Here is a 23,992-nt window from a genome sequence, read left to right on the forward strand (position 1 = left end):
CAGAAGTAAAACGAAAAAGAAAAGGGGGAAAAAAATAGTTTTCCATTTATGCTTGATATTGTTTTTGCCGGAACCTGGGGCCACCCTAGAATATCCAAAATGACTCACTGACTCTGATTGTACATTGTTCAAACAAGTATGCAAACTTGCGTAAAATGTGGTGCATGTACAAATCATTCAGTACAAACACTGAAAAATCGAACTGAATCAAATTGAAATCTATATTGATGGCCCATTTCTTCTATATTCAGAGTCCGTCTGAACTAGGCGTGCCAAGTCTTTCCCCAGAAATATAACACCTTGAGGAAATGTTTAGTTCAGTTTATAGTATGTATTTTAAAAGTTATAATCATACAGGTAAAATATAGGAATTCTCAAGCAATCAGCAAAAGAGAGAGTGAATAAGATGGGGGAGTGAAATGTTAAATTAAGTGCTAACTAATATTTGAATGACAAATCATGTAGCCTAGTGATTCTAACCTGTTTTTACTTATACTTCAATGAGACATAATCTAACCCATACAGTAGGTCCTCGGTTTTTAGATGAATTTTAGAGAGCTAATGTTTGTTATTCAGTCCTGTATGACTTCACATTAGAACGACAATTGCATTTCATGCATTCTGCTTTATGTGGCTTTGATGGTCTTTTGGAATCGATAATTATGACAAAATCATTGATAGATGGCAACGGACAGGAAACACCACTTGTCCACTTCCAAGGTTTCACGAGAGGCAATGCTTAAGCGGGTGGAAACATAAAAATAATCTTCTGTGCCACATAAAAGCGGTCCAAATTAGCTTGCTAGCCAGCCTGGCCATCTCAGCATCTCTTAGGTACATTTACTGAGCTTCTAATACAGCTCCAGCTACCATTTCCCCTCACTGAATTATTGATGGTAATTATCATGGCGTGCTTAGTCTGCACCATAACAATATATTCTTAACAAGAATCAAGACAGTGGGCTTCCTCAGATTTTTTATTATTATTATTTCTTATGAGGGTCTGTGTCTTTCCTTTTGCCTGGAAGAGTATGACACAATGGTCAATCCCTCTTTTTCTGGATTGTGAGTAGGTTTACACCTATAACTGTTGTCAAACTGATTGTGCTGCTCCAAAATGTGCTGTAAGCTGCGCTCAACCCATTTAGACCTGAGGCAAATTTTAAAAACTTCTTCTAAATCCTGTTTTCTGAAAGAAAATAAAAAATACATTTCGATAGAAAGAAGAAAATAATAATAATCATAATGATAATCATAATCATACTCATATATAATATATGTGTTCCAGGCAGGTCTAGATGAGTATGTATGGTATACATACCGGTTTTGGAAATTGTAACAAGTCATATACAGTATAATCTGTCACAAAAGCATAATTATTTCAGTGAATGAGTTAAGGTGGTTGCACACTGCTGCGTTTTTCGTTGCGAAATGCGTTTTTCAGGGCAAGGAGAGAGAGAGAGATAGAGAGAGCAAGGGACCGAGTGGTGCGCGAAACGGGCGGCAGTGTGCAAACGTGACTGACATAACGTGAGGTTGATTTTTTTATTCACGCACTCCGAAATTCACTCCGATATTCGGCCCGAAAAACGCAGCAGTGTGCAACCACCTTAAGGGCAATTTATAGACTTCAGATGGAAAGAATAAGACTCATTATTTCAATGCCTGTAAATGTGATGTAACTTATGTGTCCAGATTATCACACCTGAGTTATAGTTGTATGTGGGTGTCGTGCGCCAAAAATAGCCGATCTACATGCTCACAGGCTTGTCTATTTGCTATTTTCAGCATGCGACACCAGTGCACAACTAAGTACCAGGCATCATAGTAAATGGCCTTCTCCATTCAAATGTCTCTGAATTGAAGTGAAAGAAAAAATATATATATTATATACCTTTAGTGCCTATTGAGATTGGCAGATTTCACCCAGGTTTTTTCCTCTCACTCACGTCACTTTGTCTGCTGACCTCACTCAGCAACAAAATAAAAATAAAATAAACAAAAAATAAAATAAAGCAATCCACAGGAGGCAAGCAGTGATCACCCCATGATGTGCACTGCAATAAATGCACTCACTACATTGCAGGCGCTTTTTTGAGAGTAAAACAAAATAAGACCTGTGTGACATGTATGATCTTGGCAGGCTGCCCCAGAAAATGTGCCGATCTCAACAGGCACTAAAGCTATATGAATGAAATTTCTCCCCTCATTGTAAATCACACAAGAGACAAATACATGCCACAAGTCAACATTTCCCCCATAACCATTGCGTCACAAATATGTAAAATCAAGTTGTCCAGTAGCCTACACAAAGAAAGGTGACCGCCGCAAACCCTATAATAACAGCATCTCTCCTACTGATTATGATCACGGCTCATTCTTTTCCTCCACTGTGTTTTTCCTGTCCATGCTTGTGGAAGGGCCTGGCCTGCCATCTTCCAGCGCCGCGGGGCATGGTGCTAGCCGGCGGTGAGTTTCCATCAATTAGTGCGCCCCCGCGGCCTCGTGGCAGAACCCACCTTTGACTGCAGTGAGGTATTGATTAGTTCAGCTGCACTGTCAGGTCTGCAGTGAGCAGGCCCGGTTGATCCAAGGCCTTCGCTGGAGACAAGCTCACGTCTAGTTTCTGACACACGTAAGCACACACACATCTTGCACGCACGCACGCACGCACGCACGCACGCACGCACGCACGCACACAGTACAATATACACATGCACACACATGTTACATGCACACCTGTGTACGCAGACATAGGCACACACGCACGCACACGCGCAGGCACGCACGCAGGCACGCACGCAGGCACGCACGCACGCACGCACGCACGCACGCACGCACACACACACACACACACACACACACGCACACACACATATTCACACACACACACACACACACACACACATATTCACTCACTCACAATTGTGATGAATTGTGCTCTCTCAGATGACTGCAAGGTGAGGGAGAGGGAAGATAAGAGGAGAGGTCCAGAAGAGTGGCTTGTCAGGAGACTGACGGCTCGGAACTGACAAGTGCTTGTTAGTTTTTTCCACCCTGAGCTCCCATGAAAACAATGAGCTGCAGAGAGAGAGAGAGAGCAGGGACGGGGCGTGCGATGGATAGAGGTTACATAGATTTAGTCAAGTGGTTGTGTCTAAAGAGCACCTCCTCTCGCATTGCCATTGGGTCTGGTAATTTTTTGGGGGGTGATTTATTTTATTTTATGAATAAACTTCATTTTGGAAATATGAGTGCAGAAAAGTACAACATTCCATTGAGTGCACATGTACAGTAGTGTAAAATGTTTGATATACTTCATCAAACACACAAAATCTGTTCTCACATTTCATCAGTGCTAGCATATTTAGCTTTTTTTATGCATGTTCTTCAGTGAATGTCCATATTGGAATTTTGTTATCTTTTTGTTGAAAAGACCCACACTGCAGATGAGTCTTGAGAACCCTAAATTAAACAAATCAATTTAGCCTGCTGTTTCTTTGAAATGTTTATGGACCCCCACAAATGAAACACAAAAACTAAACACAAGCCAAACATTGTTAGTACTTTTGGTTACACAACAAAGAGAAAACATAGCTTTAAAGCTACCACTTCCAATGTAAACTGAAAATATTTAGATGTCACTTACACTAGGGATCCAGCAGACAGTTGTCTTCTGAAAAGAACAAGTAAGTTGGCAATTTCTATGAATAATACGGACAATGCTCATTTCATATTGATGGCTACATGCCACTGAGAGTCACAGATATAGTTTGTAACTAAATGGGATTCTATTTCATAGCATCGAGCAACAACCCGTGGGCTGAAAATAACAGAGAATGATAGAAGAGTAAAAAAAAAAAAAAACAAACAACAACAACACAAAAAAAACACAACATCTCCAGTTAGTGAGACCAATCCAGAAAAATCCTGAGTGTTAGTTTAACTTTTAAGCCTAATATATTCGTCATCGTAGGACTGTGTCGCTTGCCAAAGATGCAAAATGTAGCGCTGCATGTCATGTTTTTTACTTAAGAATATTCAAATTGTCAGAGTACAGATGTTTCCTGTTGAGATTGGCAGATTTAAACCAGATTTCTTCATCTCACTCACGTCACTTTGTCTGCTGATCTCACTCAGCAACTAAATAAACAGAAAATAAACAAAAATAAAACAATTCACAGGAGGCAAGCAGTGATCACCCCATGATGTGCACTGCAATGAAGTTTCAAATGCACTACATTGCAGGAGCTTTTTGAGAGTGAAAAAATAAGAAGACACACGTGACATGTGTGATCTGGGCAGCTTGCCCCAGGAAATGTGCCAATCTCAACAGGAAACAACGGTATAAATATGATTATCAGTAATTTTGCTGTGTATTGTTTACAAACAGTCTATCCTTCCTATGCGTATACAACAATGAGCATTTAAAGCCGGTGTGATTCCAGTCCAGGACTAAAACGTAAGCTGCATCAGCGGTTTGCGTGTTTCACAACTTAACCAGGCTGAACAATAAAGGAGATGCAAATGCTTTGCTTCCGGCCCCCCCGCAGGGCGCCCCCTCTCCTCTCTATACCACGCCGCTGCGTCTCTGAGAAGCAAGACTTCCTGTCTCCTCTTCTACTTTATCCAAGCAGAACAAAGTTGCTGCTGGAGTACTGAACCCCCCCGCAGTTCCTCGCTCTCCGCTGGTTAAGTAAGCCATTTCACCTTCCTTTCATCCCCCCCCCACCACCCACCACCCCACCCAGCCTGCTCAGCTCTGCTCTGCTCGCACAATGTGTCATCCCGTTACTCAGAGGAAATGTTATGTGGGGTTACAGGGGGTTCGTCTGAGGCGAGTGCTAATTCCTATTGAAGTGTCACACTAGATTTAGAAAACATCTGTCCGAGAGTAAATGTCATCGGGGGCCATGTCATCAGGGGTATTTAACCGCTTATGCCCTATATATCCACATCACAATTTGAAAACGTGTGAACGTTTTTGTCATTTCATATTTGATATACCGGTACGATACGATAAACATACAATGGTATGGTATCTATTTTAATTTACACTGTATGCATAACTTTATTATGTCTTATGCCAATGGTTGCTGTGATGAAGTTATTAACTGTGATACTTACTTTCTATGATAAAAAAATAAACGTATTCATTATCAACAAGGGATTTCAATTCTCTCAAGAAATCTAATTATGATGTTGCTCCATACACATTATGTCTGAACGTGTAATTCATAACTTCTCCATTCGCGGACAGGCAAAGACATCGCCGTGCACGTGGGAAATGAGTTGACATCGGGGAGCCCGTCTGGGGCAGCATAGGGAAGGTGTCATCTCATTGGTAAAAATGTTTTCTCTGGCTCAAAATGATTGCGTATAGCCTCATTGCTTCCAGGGCCACGGGGGCAGAGGAGTGGTCATAATTGAGAGGCGAATTAGCGTAACCTTAAATATATGGCAGGCGATATATCATTACCCATGGACTTGACCCCTCCTGACCCCTGCCTACTCCCGGGTGAGCCCCTGCTCAGGCAGGCGTGTATACCAGGCGGATAACATGCTCACTCTCAAACAGCTAAATCAACAGCATCTCAGTGCACAGCCTGCGCTGGAGCATCTTGCTTGAATGGTTTCATGAAAAACTAATCATCTGTTCATCATGGAGATCAAACACGCGCAGGGTGCAATGATTAGGAAAAGCAATCTGATAATACTTGAAGAACCACGAGTCCAGATATAATAATTTTGAGATTAAAAATGCTCCACCCCCAACCCTCTCCCTCCTGCCAGGGGCGTCACACGGGGAGGGGGGAGTGGGACTGAGTTACTAGGGCCCAAGGTGGAGGGGGCCTAATTATTTTATACTTTAGCTATTGAAAAATAGCAGATATACAAGCTCACAGTGCGGCACCGAGTGGGGAAGTGGGACTGAGTGCTGCGCTGCGAGCTTGTAGATCTGCTATTTTTGAAAAGTCATGAAAATGGGGGGGAAGGGGGGGATCACATGAAAAGGTTTGAGCACCACTGACATAGAAACATAGGTTGAGAGTGCTCTTGGCACAAGCATTTCATTGTATGTCTATACCTGTATGGATATGCATTTGACTAATAAACCTGAACCTGAACCTGAACCTGAGGTAAAAAAAAATTAGAAGGATTTTTCAAAAATAGCAGATCTACAAGCACGGCACCCAGTGCCGCGCTGTGAGCTTGTATATCTGCTATTTTTCAATAGTTAAAGCACAAAATGTGAATGAATCCTTGTACCCAGGGGCCAGGGCCCAGAATTTGGTGCGACACCCCTGCCCTCCCGGCCTCATCATTCTCATTGCTGTTCCTCAATTCGACCTCATCACGTGTCAGCTCCTGTGCCCTCCTCAAAGTTCAAGCAAGGGGAAGCAAAATTGTTATCTTGCTTGTAATTGCTGTTCAGTTGGCTTTGGCCAACGGACTGTCTCGCCAATAAGCATTTCCTGATCGTTTGTCAAAGGCAGCTAACAAATCGTACCATGATTAATTTCTATTCAGTATTCCGCTGAATCAAAAGATGCAATTTCCCAATGATTCTTGAGCACTTTCACCCCCTCCCCAGCATCCACTTTCATACCCATGCTGTATCTGATTTACCTGACGGTCCTTAAAAGGCTCTCATAAATTATATAGAACAAAGTAAGCACTCCTCACAAAGGATGATTATTTAAATCTCTTATATCTGTGTGCCATCTTTAATCTTGGAGGGTGAAGTTGTACTATATTCCAGATGAACAATGCATCCAGTAATTAGAGTCGACTTTATCGACAGACAGGCCACTCAGTTATATATTTCCCCTTTGAAGCAAACATGTGAAGTAAGATGGAGGTCAAAGCAATCTCCTTGCTTCTCTAATATAGCCTACTGCAGCAACAATGACTGGAATGAGAAAGTTTTTACAAAGTGAACGGAGAAAAGTGGAGTGGTTCCAAAGAAACCTTTTAAAGTTGTCCACCGTCTGGGTTCCCAGGAGATCAGAGGAGAAAAAGATGATTTATTATGTACAGAGACTCTCTCAAGCCTAAAACAATTACCTGCAGATACCCCTGTGTTACTTAAGCAAATAAAGTGAAAATAAATAGCGGCTATGTAATGTTTGATACACCCGCTGAACGTAATAACATTTTGTCGTTTCCACAAAGTGGACTGGAATGAAATTAGAGGTCCCTGTAGCCTTTAATGAAATGTGGTGCCGTATGAGTCTAATGCATTGTGTCATCATGAGCACATATTAATGTTCTGCTCTAACTTTCTCTTGATTGATGCAGGCGTCAGAAAAGAAGACAAGCACAAACATTAACATTGAAGAAGTCTAATTCAGTTAAGACATTTTCTAGACATGAAAAATTATATGAACCAGGAAAATTACGTTTTCTTACAAGCAAAGATATGGTTGATTAAACCTGAACGTGATTTAAAACCGAGATAGATGAGGTCCTTGGTATTACAAAATGATAATTTTGAAGGTACTCAATAAGATTATACCACATCACCACAAATAGTTTTTAGCTAAAGATTAAAATATTTGAAGACGTTTGGGCTACAAACTGTCACCTGGTTGTCAGAAGACGAAGCATAATTCTCTAAGCTTTAACATTCTCAACTGGAGAATCCAAATGTTGAAATCAGGACTGCTATCCTATAAAGCAGTCAAATTAAAAGATTTGTTTACTGAGTGATGTTACCTTTATTTATACAAGTAAACCCTACAGCTACTAGGGGTCTAATCTTGCCCCGCTCATATTATTCCACTACACCAAATGTACTGTATGTTGTGAAAGTTTGAAATAGGTTGCTGATCTACAGCAGTGTTTCTCAACCTGTGGGTCGGGACCTCAAGGGGGTCCCCAAATTATTTTGGGGGGTCCCCAGATAGCTTAATGTGAAACATTGTTTTCTCACTCAACAGTAAAAAAAAAAGAAAAAAAGAAAAAGAAAAACAACAACAACAACAACAACAACATACAATATAAGTGTATAGAGGGTATCTGCACATTTCTAAAGTGACAATTTAAAGACTTTTAAGACCCTTTTAATACCTCTAAAATAAAATATTAAACATTGGCCATATTGTCAAATATTAGATTGGCTATTTTCACAATAGAACCGCGTTCTTCTTCTTCTTTCGTGTATCATCGTCCTTGATGATTGGTTGACGACATTTTATTTCACAAGATTTAAACAAAATGTAATGCCTCAAGTCTTAGGCTGGACTCACACAGCTGCGTGAATCATCTTCTCCGTATCGCATGAGAATGGCCACTGGGAGCGCCGTACTAATGCATTGTCAATGGAAGGTTGTTTGGTTTTTTGTCGTTGCCGTGTCTCAAGCTCAACCGCAGCCTGTCTTTTGGCCAAGAGACACGGCAACGACAAAACACCAAACAACCTTCCATTGACAATGCATTAGTACAGCATTCCCAGTGGCCATTCTCAGGCGATACGGAGAAGATGTTTCAGGCAAATGTCTGTACAGCGCCTTACAACTCCAAGTGCTCCTCAGGGTGGTGGTTGGGGGCTGAAATATGATTATTTTGGGGGTTGCAGCCTGAAAAGGTTGAGAACCACTGATCTACAGTAGATTAGATTTATGTTTCAATTTATTCACACTGGACCTTATGCCAGACTGGTGTCCACATGGACTAATATAGTCTATTTGACGCTTCCATGCGTTTAATACTAAACGTAGAAGCTTTTTCTTCAGTGCAGTTTTTCCCCCCTTTGATGCTAGAAAGTTGTTTTGTTGATTTGCATTCATTCAAGTTCAAATTCATTCATTCAAATTGTTCTAGGACACCATAGAATACAAATCAACAAAAAAAGAACTTCATAGCAACTTTCTAGGTTTTCGAAATGTCAAATCTCATTATGGGCTTTGCATCTTAGTGATGATGGAAATAAGCCTCGGCTTTCTAGGATTTCCTTTTAGTTGACCTTGTACCAGTGATTTGTACTGTCATGAAACTGTACTTGTTTCTATTGCAATCTTCTAATACATTCTTAAAAAAAATATATACACACACTCACAAAAAGAACAATTCATATACTGTATGTAATGGCTGTATTGACTTCTGTATTCATTTGGGCTCCATGTAGTATAATTTACACAATCTGAAGACTTGAGAATTTTGGATGTGGCTTTTTTTTTTATTGCTTGAGCCCAGATGACCCAAGGCTTACTAGAAATGGACCACTGGATGTCCCAGTGGGACATGGAAACATGAAATACTGTGGGGACACAATGGAGCACAAATCCTCAGGGCAGCTGTATCACTCACACTATTATTACATTTACCACTCATTATTACAAATCTCCACTGTGGGGCAAAGTTGGCAAAAAGTGTTTTCAATGTAAACTTTGCACTCATCTTCATTATTTTATTCAACATTCAGGCTCTAATTGAACCCTTCTTCTTGTGGTATTATAGGTTAATTTAGGCCTAAGCTATGAGGCGTGGAATTCACTACCTGCACACACATAGGCACAAGCGTGTCTAATTTTATTGTCAGGCTCCAAATCTGGGGAGGGAGGAGGTCATTATCGGGTGAATGGGAGGTGCTGGCTAATCTGTGAATAATGTCAGGGGTGGGGGTGATGTGCGAGGGAGGGTCTAGAGGTGGAGGAGGGGGGGCCATCGTTGGTGTCGTCTGGCAGCTCATCTATATTTCATGCTGCCACTCAGACAAATGAAACAGGAGCCACCCAGAACAAGGGGGACCCTCTGACACTTCAAAGCCAAGTCCTATGGGTGGTTTCCTCTTGAAGCGAGAACTGTACCAGCCCCAGTCCACAATCTCTCTCTCTCTCTCTCTCTCTCTCTCACACACACACACACACACACACACACACACACACACACACACACACACACACACACACACACACACACACACACACACACACACACACACACACACACACACACACACACACACACACACACACACACACACACACACACACACACACACACACACACACACACACACACAATAACCCATGCTGAGGAGCTGCCGGGGTCTCATTAACCCTTAAACAGGCCTGGTGAGGGGTGAACCAAACTGAGACTAATTATGGCACTAGTATAGCCTACCGGTGTACAGGAAGACATATACACCCCAAACATGCACACATGCACATACACACATACACACGCACACACGAAGGCACACACACAAACACACGCACACATTCATTATGATTTGGTGGTGCCAACCATGGTGGTGTCGGTGGTGGAGGCATTCATTGAAAAAACTCCAATTGCTTTTTTGTCCTTACTGTCAGGCATGTGCACACATAGACACCAAAGGGGGCTTGAGCCCCTGCCCTTTTATCCGTCTGTAAAAAGTGCCCATGGGGAAAGAAATGCAAATGCACTCTTTTCATGCCATACCCAAAGGCAGTATTCAAGAGAATTGTCTTGCCCAAACTCTCCTGAACTGGAATGCAGCTTCTCATGTTGAAAGAAGCTGCATTCGGTAAAAAATATTGAAAATAGCTGAGCTTTTCAATATATATCAATATAGCTATTCAATATTTTTACCAAAAGGCCCCTTTAGAAATTTCAGCCCCTGCCTCTCTAACATTCTCTGCACGTCCCTGCTTACTGTACACAGTGTACAGCCTCCCATGCCCCATCCTCACTGTCATACAATAGCAGCATCTCGTGATGATGAGGACAATCTGATAATGAGGAGAACGGCGAGATAAAAGAGAAGAGAAGGGACAGAGTGAGATCAAAAGACAATTGGGCAGAAGAGAGGCAGATATCAAAGGAGGGTCTAATTGAGGTGATACAACCAGCCGAGTTATGAGTCCAATTTACATAAAACAGTGCGGCTTCATTTGGCCATGACGCTAATGTCTTAACAAATTAATTTTGCTAATTAGGCACACCCAGTGGAGCTCGCCAGCAGATTATGCAGATTAAACAAATAGATGATGATTACCCCTGGGCAAGCTGGGAGGTGTAGTTCTCTGGGTTGGCTAAATATAATGTTTTGTGTTGTGACTTCAGCAGAAAAACATGTTTAACTTAATCTTGCATTATGTGCTAACGCTTCCTTGTCATCTATGGTGCTTCCTATAGTGCTTCCCTGTCATCTATGGCAAAGGTTTTCAAAGTGGGTGACGGTGCACCCTGGGGTTCCGTGATGCCAGTCCAGGGGTGCCGTGAGATAATTCTATTTCCATCTAGGACAACTCTCTTCACCAAAAATAGCAGCTCACAAGCTCACAACGTGTCACGTTGTGAGCTTGTAGATCGGCTATTGTTGGTGAACCTTCCCCCGAGAATAGGCATGCTGGGGTTCAAGTGGTTAAACGTCAAGTACAACGTTATTTTCAGTCAGTTCTGATGGAAATGGATATTTCTCCAAAAAGATGTAAGATTCTAAAAATTAACAGTGTAATTCAGGGGTGCCGTCGTTGAAAAAGTTATTTACAGTGCCCTGACTCAATATGGGCCTTTGAACTCGACCTGTATGTATGTGGTGTAACGGAAGTGATCCGAACCTCCCCACCCGGCTTCAAACCCGGGTCTCCCACGTGAAAGTCCAATATCTTAACCATCACTCCAAAGGGACATCCCTATGGAATGAGAGCAGATACTAGACTTTTGAGGCTTCAGGCTGGGGCTGTGACTCATCACACAGTGCGACCCACCACCACCACCACCGCACTCACCCCCCCTTTGACCTCCTCCTACGGGGAAGCCGGATCCAGGTCACGGCACCAATGTAACAGAGGTGATCCGAACCTCCCCACCCGGCTTCGAGCCCGGGTCTCCTGCGGGAAAGTCCAATATCTTAACCATCACTCCAAAGAGACATCCCTATGGAACGAGAGCAGATACTAGACTTTTGAGGCTTCAGGCTGGGGCTGCGACTCATCACACTGTGCGACCCACCACAGTGGCACCAATTAGCCAATGAGGAAGCAGCGTTGGCACCAATTAGCCAATGAGGAAGCAGGGCCTTTGAACTCTACCTGTATGTATGTGGCACCAATTAGCCAATGAGGGAGCAGCGTTGGCACCAATTAGCCAATGAGGGAGAAGGGCCTTTAGCCAACGAGGGAGCAGCGTTCTCTGTGATGTCACCACCAACCAATATAAGTATCTATGTGGGTATGTATGTGCACATACAGCACTCATTACCCCACACTCATTACCCTACTTGCATCACCCTAAAAATCACACCCAGTGTGTGATGTGAGCGGGGATTTTTATGAGTTAATTTCATTAAGCGTCCCACGAAGCTTGCCAATGTGGGATGGGGTGGGACATATACAGTACATACAGACACGGACGGACATACGTACATACAGACAAAGCCTGATAGATGTAGGAGTGGATAGCACCGCTCAAAAATATATTTTCCCCAGGAATTCTTATACTCACTCTCCAATTCAACCACTTGTGCCAGATTAAATGTTTCTTCAAAACACATTTTTTTTCTACTAATCCATACAGATCCAAAACTCTCACAAACCGGTACACATTATCACTGGAGTCATGAGATCAAGGTGTCCCGTTCCAAGTTGCTAAGACTGCCTTCCAAAGTTTACGGGCCCTGATTAGGCAACCTGGCCTGGCGAAGACCATTTTCTAGTTTTTATCAACAACTTTCCAACGTCCCATCGTGCATTGCGCAGAAGGTGCAGGCAGCTTCCAGTGCCGCAGCCAAGAGTGATCTACAAGCTCACAACGGTTGCATCTGCGACGCGACGTGAGCTTGTATGTCTGCTGTTAACCGGAAGTGTCCCGCAAATAATGCTACAGTGAATTGTCGCGGAAACAGGTGGATACGTTCACCATTAAATAGGCATCTTAAAAAATACGTTAAAACTTTTGCATTCCCTACCAAAGAGCAACTTCATCACACATATTTGGACCTCCAGACCTTTTCTGGTTTTCTCGAAGTTCTATGACATTATTGCTTTAAATGAGAAATGTCAACCAGATTCACCTCCTGGCCAGCAGGTGGCGCCACTGTTACCCCAAACAAGACAAGTCCTGGGACTCTATTAGATAGTTTACTGTACTTTTGCAAAGTTTCATATATTGTCATTGTTTACTTTGATACAAGGTTTTATTGTTAATGTCTCAACTGATACATTGATTTGCCTAAAAGAACTGTATTTGAGTTCGTTTTTCCACTGTCTATTATTGTATCACTTTTATTTTGAAATGTAGAATAGTCCGGAACAGGATGTTGAGCAGTGACTTTGCCACAAGGACAAAATGAATGAAAACAACATGAGAGGAGCTTGTTCATGTTCCAAACGAAAAGTATATTTTGTTTAAGCACCTGGCTGAGGGCACAAGGTATAGTTTCAGATTCAGATGTTTATGGATTCAGTTACCAAGTTTAAGTTTATACGGTAGTCATTGTGGATGTTTTTCTGTTAATCTAGTTTTTAACTCATTGAGAAGCCTGGTAATGCAAGTAATGAATTAATTAAATAAATAAATAAATAGTGGATTTAGTTGGTAATTCAAAGGGATAATTCATGGAGTAAAATCTACATTTCATGGTTGTTAAAAGGAGTTAAAACAAATAATAACTTGCATTTCATTAGTGTTGTTTAACTCTCCTACTGCCAGATTATTTATTTATTTATTGGGTCTGGTGCCATCAAAAAGCGGCTTACCTTTGCGACGTTATAGTAGATAGACAGACAGACATTTATTTATTTATTTTTATTTTTTTGGGTTGTGCAATAGTGCACTTTGGTCTGCCAGGCAGCAGAGGGCGGCGTCATGCGAGAATGAATGTGAATTTGCCTGTTATGTGTTGAAGAAGAAGAAGACCAGTCACTGGCCACAGAGCCTTACAGCCAGAGGAAATCAACAAGGAAGTGAATTGTTCTCCGTTGATCTAACGCATAATGGATTTTTTACACCATCACAGCGGGAAATGTGTTTACAGTAGACGGCCGCGCGACCCCTCATCAGCTTACAGTCATCAGACGAACGAACCGAACGAGCGCCGTATTGGCGGAGAGGTCTTGCGAAATCGGGCGAACGTGAACGTTCAAAGCGTTGGGAGAGTTAAGATAAAAGATATTGTAATTGTGATTTGATAGCCATTTCATGTTGTTTGCACTCTAATGCCTCATTAACATACAGAAAAGCAAACCAGCTTTTAAAATTCCCAAGCTGGAAAAAAAGCTTGGAAATTTTTAAAGCTGGTTTGCATAGAGAATACATTGAATTACCAAGCAAACCATTAGCTTGGCTTCTCTCAGTGTGAATGCAGCTTAAGGGAGATTGTGGAGATTTTGGTTTAAAAGGAATTCATGGTGCTAAGCAATAGACCGTTTGTCAGCCTTCTGATTGGTCCCTGAGACTCCCTGACTGGCCAACCAGAAAAAAACATTCACTTTTCGCTACCGGGGGTGGAGTTATGCAGTGGGAGAATAGCCAGTTTAAGCAACGCTATGGCAACGGCAGATGACAACGGTAATCGGAAATGATCCGCGCTCGATAGATCAACCTGCCGTCGCCGCGGCCGTCTCTACTACGGCAGAAGGTCCCTTCCCACGTAGCGCCTACTCCGTCTGCTGCATGTGCGCGTCGCCATGGGAACCAAAGCGTTCAATGAAAGGGGTGGGAACCCGTCGCCGCTGAGGCTTTGCTTAACCATTTCGATCGCTACGGCGATTACGTCATAGCAGCCGTAGTCCCACCTCACGTTGCGGTAGTAGAAACGGTCTGCTTAATGTCGCTAATGTCGCTGCAGTCTTCACCGCGGTGCCATGATGCGGAGCACGGCCAGCGTGCAGTACGGCGCTGTGCGGTCATAGCGATTTCGATCGTTATAATGAATAAGCTTCAACAGACTAGTTCACATGAACCTTATCAATGTAACTAAGAGTTTTGATTGGGTACATATATTTTAAATGGGCAGAATTACGCCTGCCTATTATGCAGTGGAATTATAGGCTGGCTGTCAGCTTCCTACCCAAGATGCACTGAGCTTTCTCTCTCTATTTCTGTCCTCTGCCTGTTCCAGAGGATTACACTAATTAAAACATATATTTTTTGGAGAAAACTCCTGTTTTGCAATGTAACTACTGTACTTTTTTCTTCCCTTTTTATTAATATCACGTAGATGTGTTTCTTTTGGTACTTTAAATAGCTATAATAAGGCTATGAAAAATCTTTTTTCCCCATTCATTTCCAATATAAAAACAACCTTCCCTGGTTTTTCTGTCCAACTGGGATTAAACTAATTAAAACATATATTTTCGGGGGGAAACTCCTGTTTTGCAATGTAACTACTGTACTTTTTTTCTTCCCTTTGTATTAATATCACGTAGATGTGTTTCTTTTGGTACTTTAAATAGCTATAATGAGGCTATGAATTTTTTTTTCCCCCAACTTCCATTATAAAAGAATCTGCCCTGGTTTTTTCTTCCCACCTAGTAAGAAGAGCAAAATGGGGCGGGATTTGACATACGGTCTATTGTAACTCCCGCTTACTGTAAAATGGTAATTGATTTATTGTCACTTTATTTAAGAGCATACAGCTTTATCACAGTATGGTTTTGTCATATTGTTTTGTCAGCAACCATATTGTAATTTGTACAGTTTTTTTTGTTTTTCTCACCCTAGCTCTTACGGTGGTTCTTGGAATACATTTTCATAATCATCAGTTTGAGAGACCATCCTTTACCAGCATGGGGTTGCTTACAGAATGAACTTGGATCCGTTGCTTATGTCATCGTAAAAGGTACGATACTTTCTTTAATTCAGAGAATGCAGTAGATTTATGTTGACCTGCTGCTTGTTGCTTGTTTACGGAATACTTCATTTGACTGACTGTCAAACCTTGTCTTTGTCTTGTGGTGTAAACATAGAGGTAATATTTAATAGAGAGCGGACTGCCCCGCCCCCCAGCTATTCATTTCAATGCAAGTTGCTCAGTGGCGTTCGAAGCACCCGGAAGACTGCCGGAAGTAGTAGAATTGGCAAACAAAAGTGAGCCAATTTTGCGGAAGTGTTGAGCACCGCGAGGCACCGAGCAGGCGCACTAGGGTACGCAGCAGCATTAGCATTAGCATATACACACTCATAGTAGCGTTTAACTGCACTCCCAGGTCTGACCACCAGGCTAAAGCTGCTTCTACGTTCTACTGTGGTTCTGGGGGCTTGAGTGTAAAGAGTCTGTTTTTCAGTATCCAACTTCATTTTGGCCTGTGTGACTGCCCCTTGTCACAAATGGTCTGATAATCAGAGGTTAACAAGCATTGAGAGCGCAGTACAGACAAGACGGTCTCGGACTAAACATATCCACTGTGATAAACACTTTCAATAAGAAAGAGCATCTGCCCCCAGACGCCCTCCATTCATTCAGCTGGCCCTTTGGCTCTGCCAAACAGAATATAATTTTGTTCAGTGGTATAGTCTGAGTGTAGCTGAGGCTTAAACTATGCTGCATCTTACAATGTGGATATCTTTTAGGGTTCTGCAAGACATAGTATAAAAAAATTAAAAAAGATTAAAATGAAATGAAAATGTGCCTTCCGCATATATCCTTTGGGGGGACAGCAACCAAAGAAAAAAAATATGCACAGAAATAGCCATAAATAAATGTATTTCTAAATATATTTATTTTGCAATATATTTATTTATATATTTGTCTAATTTTGTATATATTTACTCACCTATTTCTGTATTTCTTCAACCATATTTGTTAATGAGGGGGCGTGTCTTGACTATCCAGGTATTAGCAATTGAACCCAGAGTGATAAAATCCAAACAGTGCCAGGCCCTTTTCACTTGAGATCTAGTTTTGTGCGACAGTCTTTTATGATGAAGCAGGGCTTTACTTTACGAAAAAACTAACACATTTAAAACTTGGAGATACAAGGTTTCTGCCCGACAGTGACCATATTCATAAGTATATTTTGTCGTTGGCCCCAGGCACCACAAAAGGGTGCTATGCTTGTACCTCTCTAAATATTTATCTGACGATTTTGTAACCCATTTTCACCCAGTGTCAAATGCCTAAGCTGTAATCCTGGGCTCTGCTCTCCAACCTGGGGAGACCCCCGAACTGAGCTCATGCTTCCTTCAGTGCATGAGGAGTGTGCAGGCTGCTTCTTGTCACCTGACAGGGGGGAGTTTCCCCGGTAGGACGTAGCACGTGGAAGGAACACGATATTCCAACCAGTTCCTTTCCCCTCCATCAGGCGTAGCCTCGCGTAGCCAGATGAATCTGCTTTTGCAAAGAAACATTATAGAGACCAGGACTGCATGTTTTTCACCGTGAGCTTCGTCAGGTGCTATGGCACTCGCGCATGCACTCGTTTTCACCGACCTTGGTGTGCCATCTGAAGGTGTCTTGAGCCACGAGAGGCACCACCGAGCGAGCTTAGGCGAGCGAGTCGCTGTGCCGAGCATTGTGAAGTCATCTTGCAGCTGACTCAGTGCCGTCCGAGTTACAGTATGTCCCGATAGGGACAGAATCGCAAATCATCTTCCCCCTAGTCTCAGTAGCCTACCTTCAAGACGTCAACAATACAAACAAATATTGTCAAGTTACTAGTAAGACGCCTCAGAGCGACGAGGTCGCGTCAATTGTTGGCCATCTGGCTAGTGATGTACGGTATATCGGACCAGTTACCCATATAGGGAGACCCCTGCATGACAGTCAACAATGTGATGTCACAACATGCCCATATATGGGCATTACCAAATATGGGCATTCCCAGATATATGCCCTTTATATTGATGACATCGGGACAGGGATCTCCATATATGGGCATAAAACGGACAAGAAAATAATTCATTTGCAAGTGTGACTCGTGATGACATCAGCGATCTCCATATATGAACATAAAAGGGACATCAAGCCAGAGCGTGATGTCAGTGGCAATTGGCAAACCCATTCTGTTAAGAGTGGTTCCCCTGACATCACAGTGACATCAGAGCATGACGTCAGAGCGACAAACCCATAGAACCACAGACAAACCCATAGTACCACAGACAAACCCATAGAACCACAGACAAACCCATAGAACCACAGTGTCAGGCGTGACGTACAGAGATACGCTGTGGAAAATATATATGTATATATATTTTATTGGATCAAAGCAGCATGCATTGTGGCACTCTGTACTCATTGAGCAGAACGAGGCGTAGAAGATTCATGTCAAAAGTAGTGTATCACACAGACTTGTGACCATGTTGTAGCAGGCCAGTGGTTCTCAAACTTTTTGGGCTGCAGTACCCCCTTATATTGGTTTCTGAAGCCGAGTACCCCTTCCCCTGACTACAGCATTTTGCTTAGAAAAAATGACATCAAAAGTCCAGTTCTCATGCCAATATGTTCAAAATAAAACAGCATAATGGCTATTCAATAACAGTTGTACTAAGGTATTGATGTAATTTGGTTTAACAATTTACAGATGAGCAGGTTCACACAAAGACTGTCAATGTTTTATCATTGACCATAACACCTAAAATACATTTTCCCATTTCTATTTTTTCCACGTACCCCCTGCAGTACCCCTGCATACCCCTAGGGGGTACACATACCCCCATTTGAGAAACACTGTGGCTGTAACAGCTCCTCCTGGGGTAACATTATTCCATAGGTCACATTTTTCAATATAACGCTACATTCACTAAAGTCTGCATGTTTAGTTTCCCTGAGATGGATTTACATTTTCTTAGCCTGGAAATGCCGTGGAGACAACAGTAATGAACAATATGATGGTGAGTTCCTTCCTTCATTGCAAGGGAAAGATGGCAAATAAGCAGAAAGATATCTTTTCTGCAACAGTTTGTTACTCACAGTCTTAGAGACAGAGGGTGAAGCTATCATGCTAGCCCTGAATCAGGGGCGCAGGAGGCATTTTAAAAGTGAAGGGGACACATCTGGGAGGTATGTGCGCGCGCATAGCGCGCGCGAAAAATTTTGGGGTATCCCCCCCACTTTTGGTGATATCCCCCCCACTTTTGCCCCGAGGAGGGGGGGACATATCCCCTCCACTTGAGCTGAATTACACAGTTGTTTTACGCAGATTTCAAGGCATTTTTTTTTCTTGTTACTGTATCCCCCCCACAGTAACAAGAGGAAACGTAACTTAAAATGTGTTGACAAACGAAATTGCATTTCCATTATGCATCTGTTCAAAGGTACTTACATTGTTGCTTGATTTAAAGAACGACGTTATCGATTTTGGTTTTTTGACTGAGAATGATGTGAGACTAGCCTACACACACCAGCAGCAGGTCCAGCACCTGCAATGACGGTCTCCTTCTGCCACTGCCTGCCTGCTTGTCACTATCGCGTTGCATTAATTAAACTCATTCAGAACAGCTGAGCTGAGCTGACTGCACTGCACTGGTGGGACTGTGCCTCTAGAGGGCAGTAATACGCCTTGAAATGAGAACTACTCAGGGCCCAATTGAGAAGGCGGTAATTAACGCCCGTGCTAAGGAGATACCGACTGCCGACGATCGCGTTTGACGCATGAATAACGCTCAGCAGCTGATTATGTGATTTGCGATGATCGTAATTGTGCGCTCACCACGTGAAAAATTATTCATGGGTGTGTTTTCATGGAAACGTGTGAGGAAACCGATGGCATGACCGCTGTAGGTACATTCACCAATCAGAAGCTTGTCCGTCATTCCATTTAACTGGCATAAAACCAGAGGATGGGGGGGCTAATGCTTATTCACATATCACAGTGATATCATGCTTGTAAATATCTCACACTCAATAAGGTCTGTTTTATTAGAACCGACATTGTTTGCGTATAGAGAAAAAAAGGCGAGAAAGAGAGAGAGAGAGAGAGAGAGAGAGAGAGAGAGAGAGAGAGAGAGAAGGCTATATTAATATAATACTTTTTTTTGTCACGTCCACATATCTATTTGTCTCTCTCATCTCATGCCAGCGTGTCAGTGTGACATAGGCTGGCCTTGTTGAGTGAACAATGGACGCATAGTGGCCTATTAATTAATAGGCTACGGAACGGCGGCCTCCTGCCAAAAAAAAAGGGAATCTGATGGAACCAGTAGCCTAATTAAACGAAATAAAACATATCCCACCTGATTTAGTTTGATATTGAGTACAGTAATAATAAATACATTTCATTTATTATTTAGAAATTTACATTTGTAAAATTAGACCAAAAATGACAGAGATGTAAAAGAATAGGGCTGTTTAATTACTTAATTCAGCGCCTAGGTAATGGCAGCCAGACGGCTGCTGCATGTCCTTGAACTGTAGCACATAGGCCTACTGTACATGTGTGTGTCCGAAAAAAACATATTTAGACTTAAAAGCTGTCAACATGCCATGTATAGCCTATAGTGCTTCGAGAGCTTTTTTTCTTTTCTTATTTGGCTAAATTGGCATGACGCATCGCGATCAGCGATCACGCATCTATATGAAGCAAAGCAAAACTGCAGATTGATTCCTCATAGATCGGGCAATTATGAAGCGATTTTAAAAATTTAAAGAGCTCATGAACACTGGAGGGGATATCCCCCCCACCCAAAAAAAGTGGAGGTGTTAATCCCCCCCGTCCCCCCCTACCCCCTGCGCGCATGCCCTGAATACAGGACGGTCATATACATGACCGTCCTGGTGCCGCCTCAACTTGAGGAGTAGTGGGCAATCGAGCCCTTAACGGTTTGAGCTAGGAACGTCAGATTTAAAAAATAAAGTGCTTACCTAAGCCAACTTTGATAACAATTTGACGCCGCACAACGTTCATTACACGCCGCTACCGGATTGTTGAATAAAAAGCATTTTTGTCCGAAATTATTTTGCTTAACATAGGACTTCCGCCTCTAGTGGACAGTCGCGTAATCTCCGGTTGATCATACACACACACACACACACACACACACACACACACACACACACACACACACACACACACACACACACACACACACACACACACACACACACACACACACACACACACACACACACACACACACACACACACACACACACACACACACACACACACACACACACACACAGCTCCACTTCGAACAGAGGTTCGATTTTTATTCAACAATCCGGTAGCGGCGTGTAATGAACGTTGTGCGGCGTCAAATTGTTATCAAAGTTGGCTTAGGTAAGCACTTTATTTTTTAAATCTGACGTTCCTAGCTCAAACCGTTAAGGGCTCGATTGCCCACTACTCCTCAAGTTGAGGCGGCACCAGGACGGTCATGTATATGACCGTCCTGTATTCAGGGCTACTATCATGCTAACAGCGTCACACAGCATACAGTATGATGAAAGAGCAGGGTGAGAGATATATAATTCCAGTACAAGGGTGCATCTTTTAGATTTTAGGTATTATGTACTTTTTTATAGGGTATATATTTTTTTACTCCTATAATTTTTATCCCACAATTTTGTAACCCATTTTTTCACCCAGTGCTAATTGCCTATGTAATCCTGGGCTCTGCTCTCCCTCTGCCGCGCCTGGGGAGACAACGGACTGACCTCATGCTTCCTTCTATGCATGAGGAGTCCAAGTTGCTTCTTTTCACCTGACAGTGGAGATTTCCCTGGTTTGGACGTAGCGCGTGGAAGGAACACGTTATTCCAACCAGTTCCTTTCCCCTCCATCAGGCGCCCCGGCTGGCCAGGGGGAGGCATTATTGAGACCAGGATTACGTGCATGTTTTTGTGAGGGTATCAACCCTAGGAGACACGGGGAGAACATGCAAACTCCACACAGAAAGGCCCTATCGCCAACCCCACCTAGGGTGTGGGCGCTGATGACGCGGAGGAGGAACACGCCGCCAGCGCCCACAGCGTCCCCCGGCGGGAATCGAACCCAGGACCTTCTAGCTGTGAGGCGAAGCGCTAACCACTGCGCCACCGTGCCCCCTATTATAGGGTATATTTTATTATATTTTTATTATTTCGCCATGTCCAGGACCTGGGTAACAAATTTCGTTTTGTACTAAATGAAAAAGAAAAAAAAAAACTCCTTGAACCTTGAACTGAGTGCATACTTCAAGAGTAGAACGGTGGGTGGCAGAGAGTTAGGCTATGTTTCTTAGTACAACGCCGTTGTACTAAGAAACATAACTTTCTGGTGCATGGCCGGATTATTATTATTTTTATTATTATTTTTTTTAATAATTCAAGTATTATTTTTTATATAGACTATATATAGCGGGCTAAACATGCAAACACCGCCGCCTCTGTGGTGCTTATAGTGGTTTTCATGAACGTCGCCACAAGCTGTCAGTTTTCGTCCCATGATTCAATCCCCAGCAGTCTCTTCCTAGTACCATTTCTACTAGTATTCCAGCCTTGGTGTTGTTGCTGTGTGACAGCTGCTGCCCTCTTTGGTGCTGGTGAAATGAATAGATTATGAGCAGTAATTAGGCATACAGCAGAATCAATGTGCTCTGGGGCAGGGCCTGGGGGGCAGGGGGTGGGGGGCACGAGGGGGTATAACCAGAATGACAGAGGAGGGAACAGCAGGGGGGGTCAGGAAGAGACCCTATGGGGGGCAGAGGGAGGGGCGGCGGGGCAGGTGGGAGGGTTCAGTGGAGGAGCAGGTTGGAGGAGGCGGTGAGGGAGAGCAGAGCAATGGTTCTCAAAGTGGGGTCCGGGGACTCCCAGGGGTCCTTGGGGGTCCCCAGCTTAATTATTGATAGCTATAGGAACCAAATGGACCCTTACAGGTCTGTAACTCTGAGAGTTACAGTCAACAAATGGACCTGTTTGGTTCCGTTTGCATACTGTCAGAGTTGTGGGGTCCCTGGCCTACAGCATATCAAACCTGGGGGTCTTTTAAATAAAACAGTTTGATAACCACTGCAGTATAGAGCAGGGGTCTTCAACGTTTTTAGGCCAAGGACCCCTTAGTTGAGAGAGAGAGATGAAGGAGGGACCCCCAAAACCTTTTCATAGATTGCATATAGTTTCATTGTTTTGACAGCACGATCATCAGTGTATTTTGGATTCATGTCGATTTGTGTTTTCAGATATTTAACCACTTGAACTGTCAATACTTAATAAAGTTGACCTTTCACTATGTACTTAGTCTGCTCTTTTTCCCCTCTACACCAAACCTCTTTGCCAAAAATAGACAATCTACTCGCAGATCTGCTGTTTTTTTTGTTTGTTTTTTTTTTTTCAGAATATGGACGTTACGGTTCAAGTGGTAAAAAATGAGAAAAAACGTTTCTAAGATTTGGAGGACCCCCTGTAGTAACTCTGAGGACCCCCAAGGGGTCCCGGACCCCCTGTTGAAGATCCCTGGTATAGAGTATAATACTGTATGTGGTTGATGGAACTTTGCTGATAATCTATATAGGCTGTGTTGGAGTTGTGGAGAGCAATAAGTGATGGTGAATTCTACTGCAGGATTGAAGCTGAAAGGGGAAGCTGAGCATGAGGGGTGGTGGGGGCCATAGGATGGTGGTTGTACCCATCTATGCCCTCCAGTTATGCGTCTTATTCCTAGTTAGTGGCAGAGTGCTGAATGACCCGCCTGTGATCTTCTCCATAATTAACATATGCTTGTTAGCCAAGGTTGGTTGGAGGCTCTGAGACCCACAGTACACACTCACACATATGCGCATGCACGTATAATACAAGTCGCGCACGCACGCACGCACGCACGCACGCACGCACGCACGCAGGCATGCTAAAATACAGGCCCAGGTCTGTAGGACCTGTTCCTATAGTGATGGAAGCTATACAGAGTGAAACTACAGGAGGAGAGTTGAAGGAGACCGTGAGAGTGACACTGTCTGTGTTCAGTTCAATTCATAACATTAGTCAAAAGGGTAGGGAACATTTTCTTTTCCTTTTTTGCATGGAAGCAATCAATGCATGTGTGTGTGCGTGTACACGTGCATACATGTGCGTGTCTATGTGCACATTAAGGCATGCGTTAATTTCCATAAGCTCTTTCATTTTGTCCGCGTTCAAATAACACTTATC

This window comes from Nannobrachium achirus (genome assembly GCF_963921795.1).
Source record: "Nannobrachium achirus genome assembly, chromosome: 7".
Classification (NCBI taxonomy): Eukaryota; Metazoa; Chordata; class Actinopteri; order Myctophiformes; family Myctophidae; genus Nannobrachium; species Nannobrachium achirus.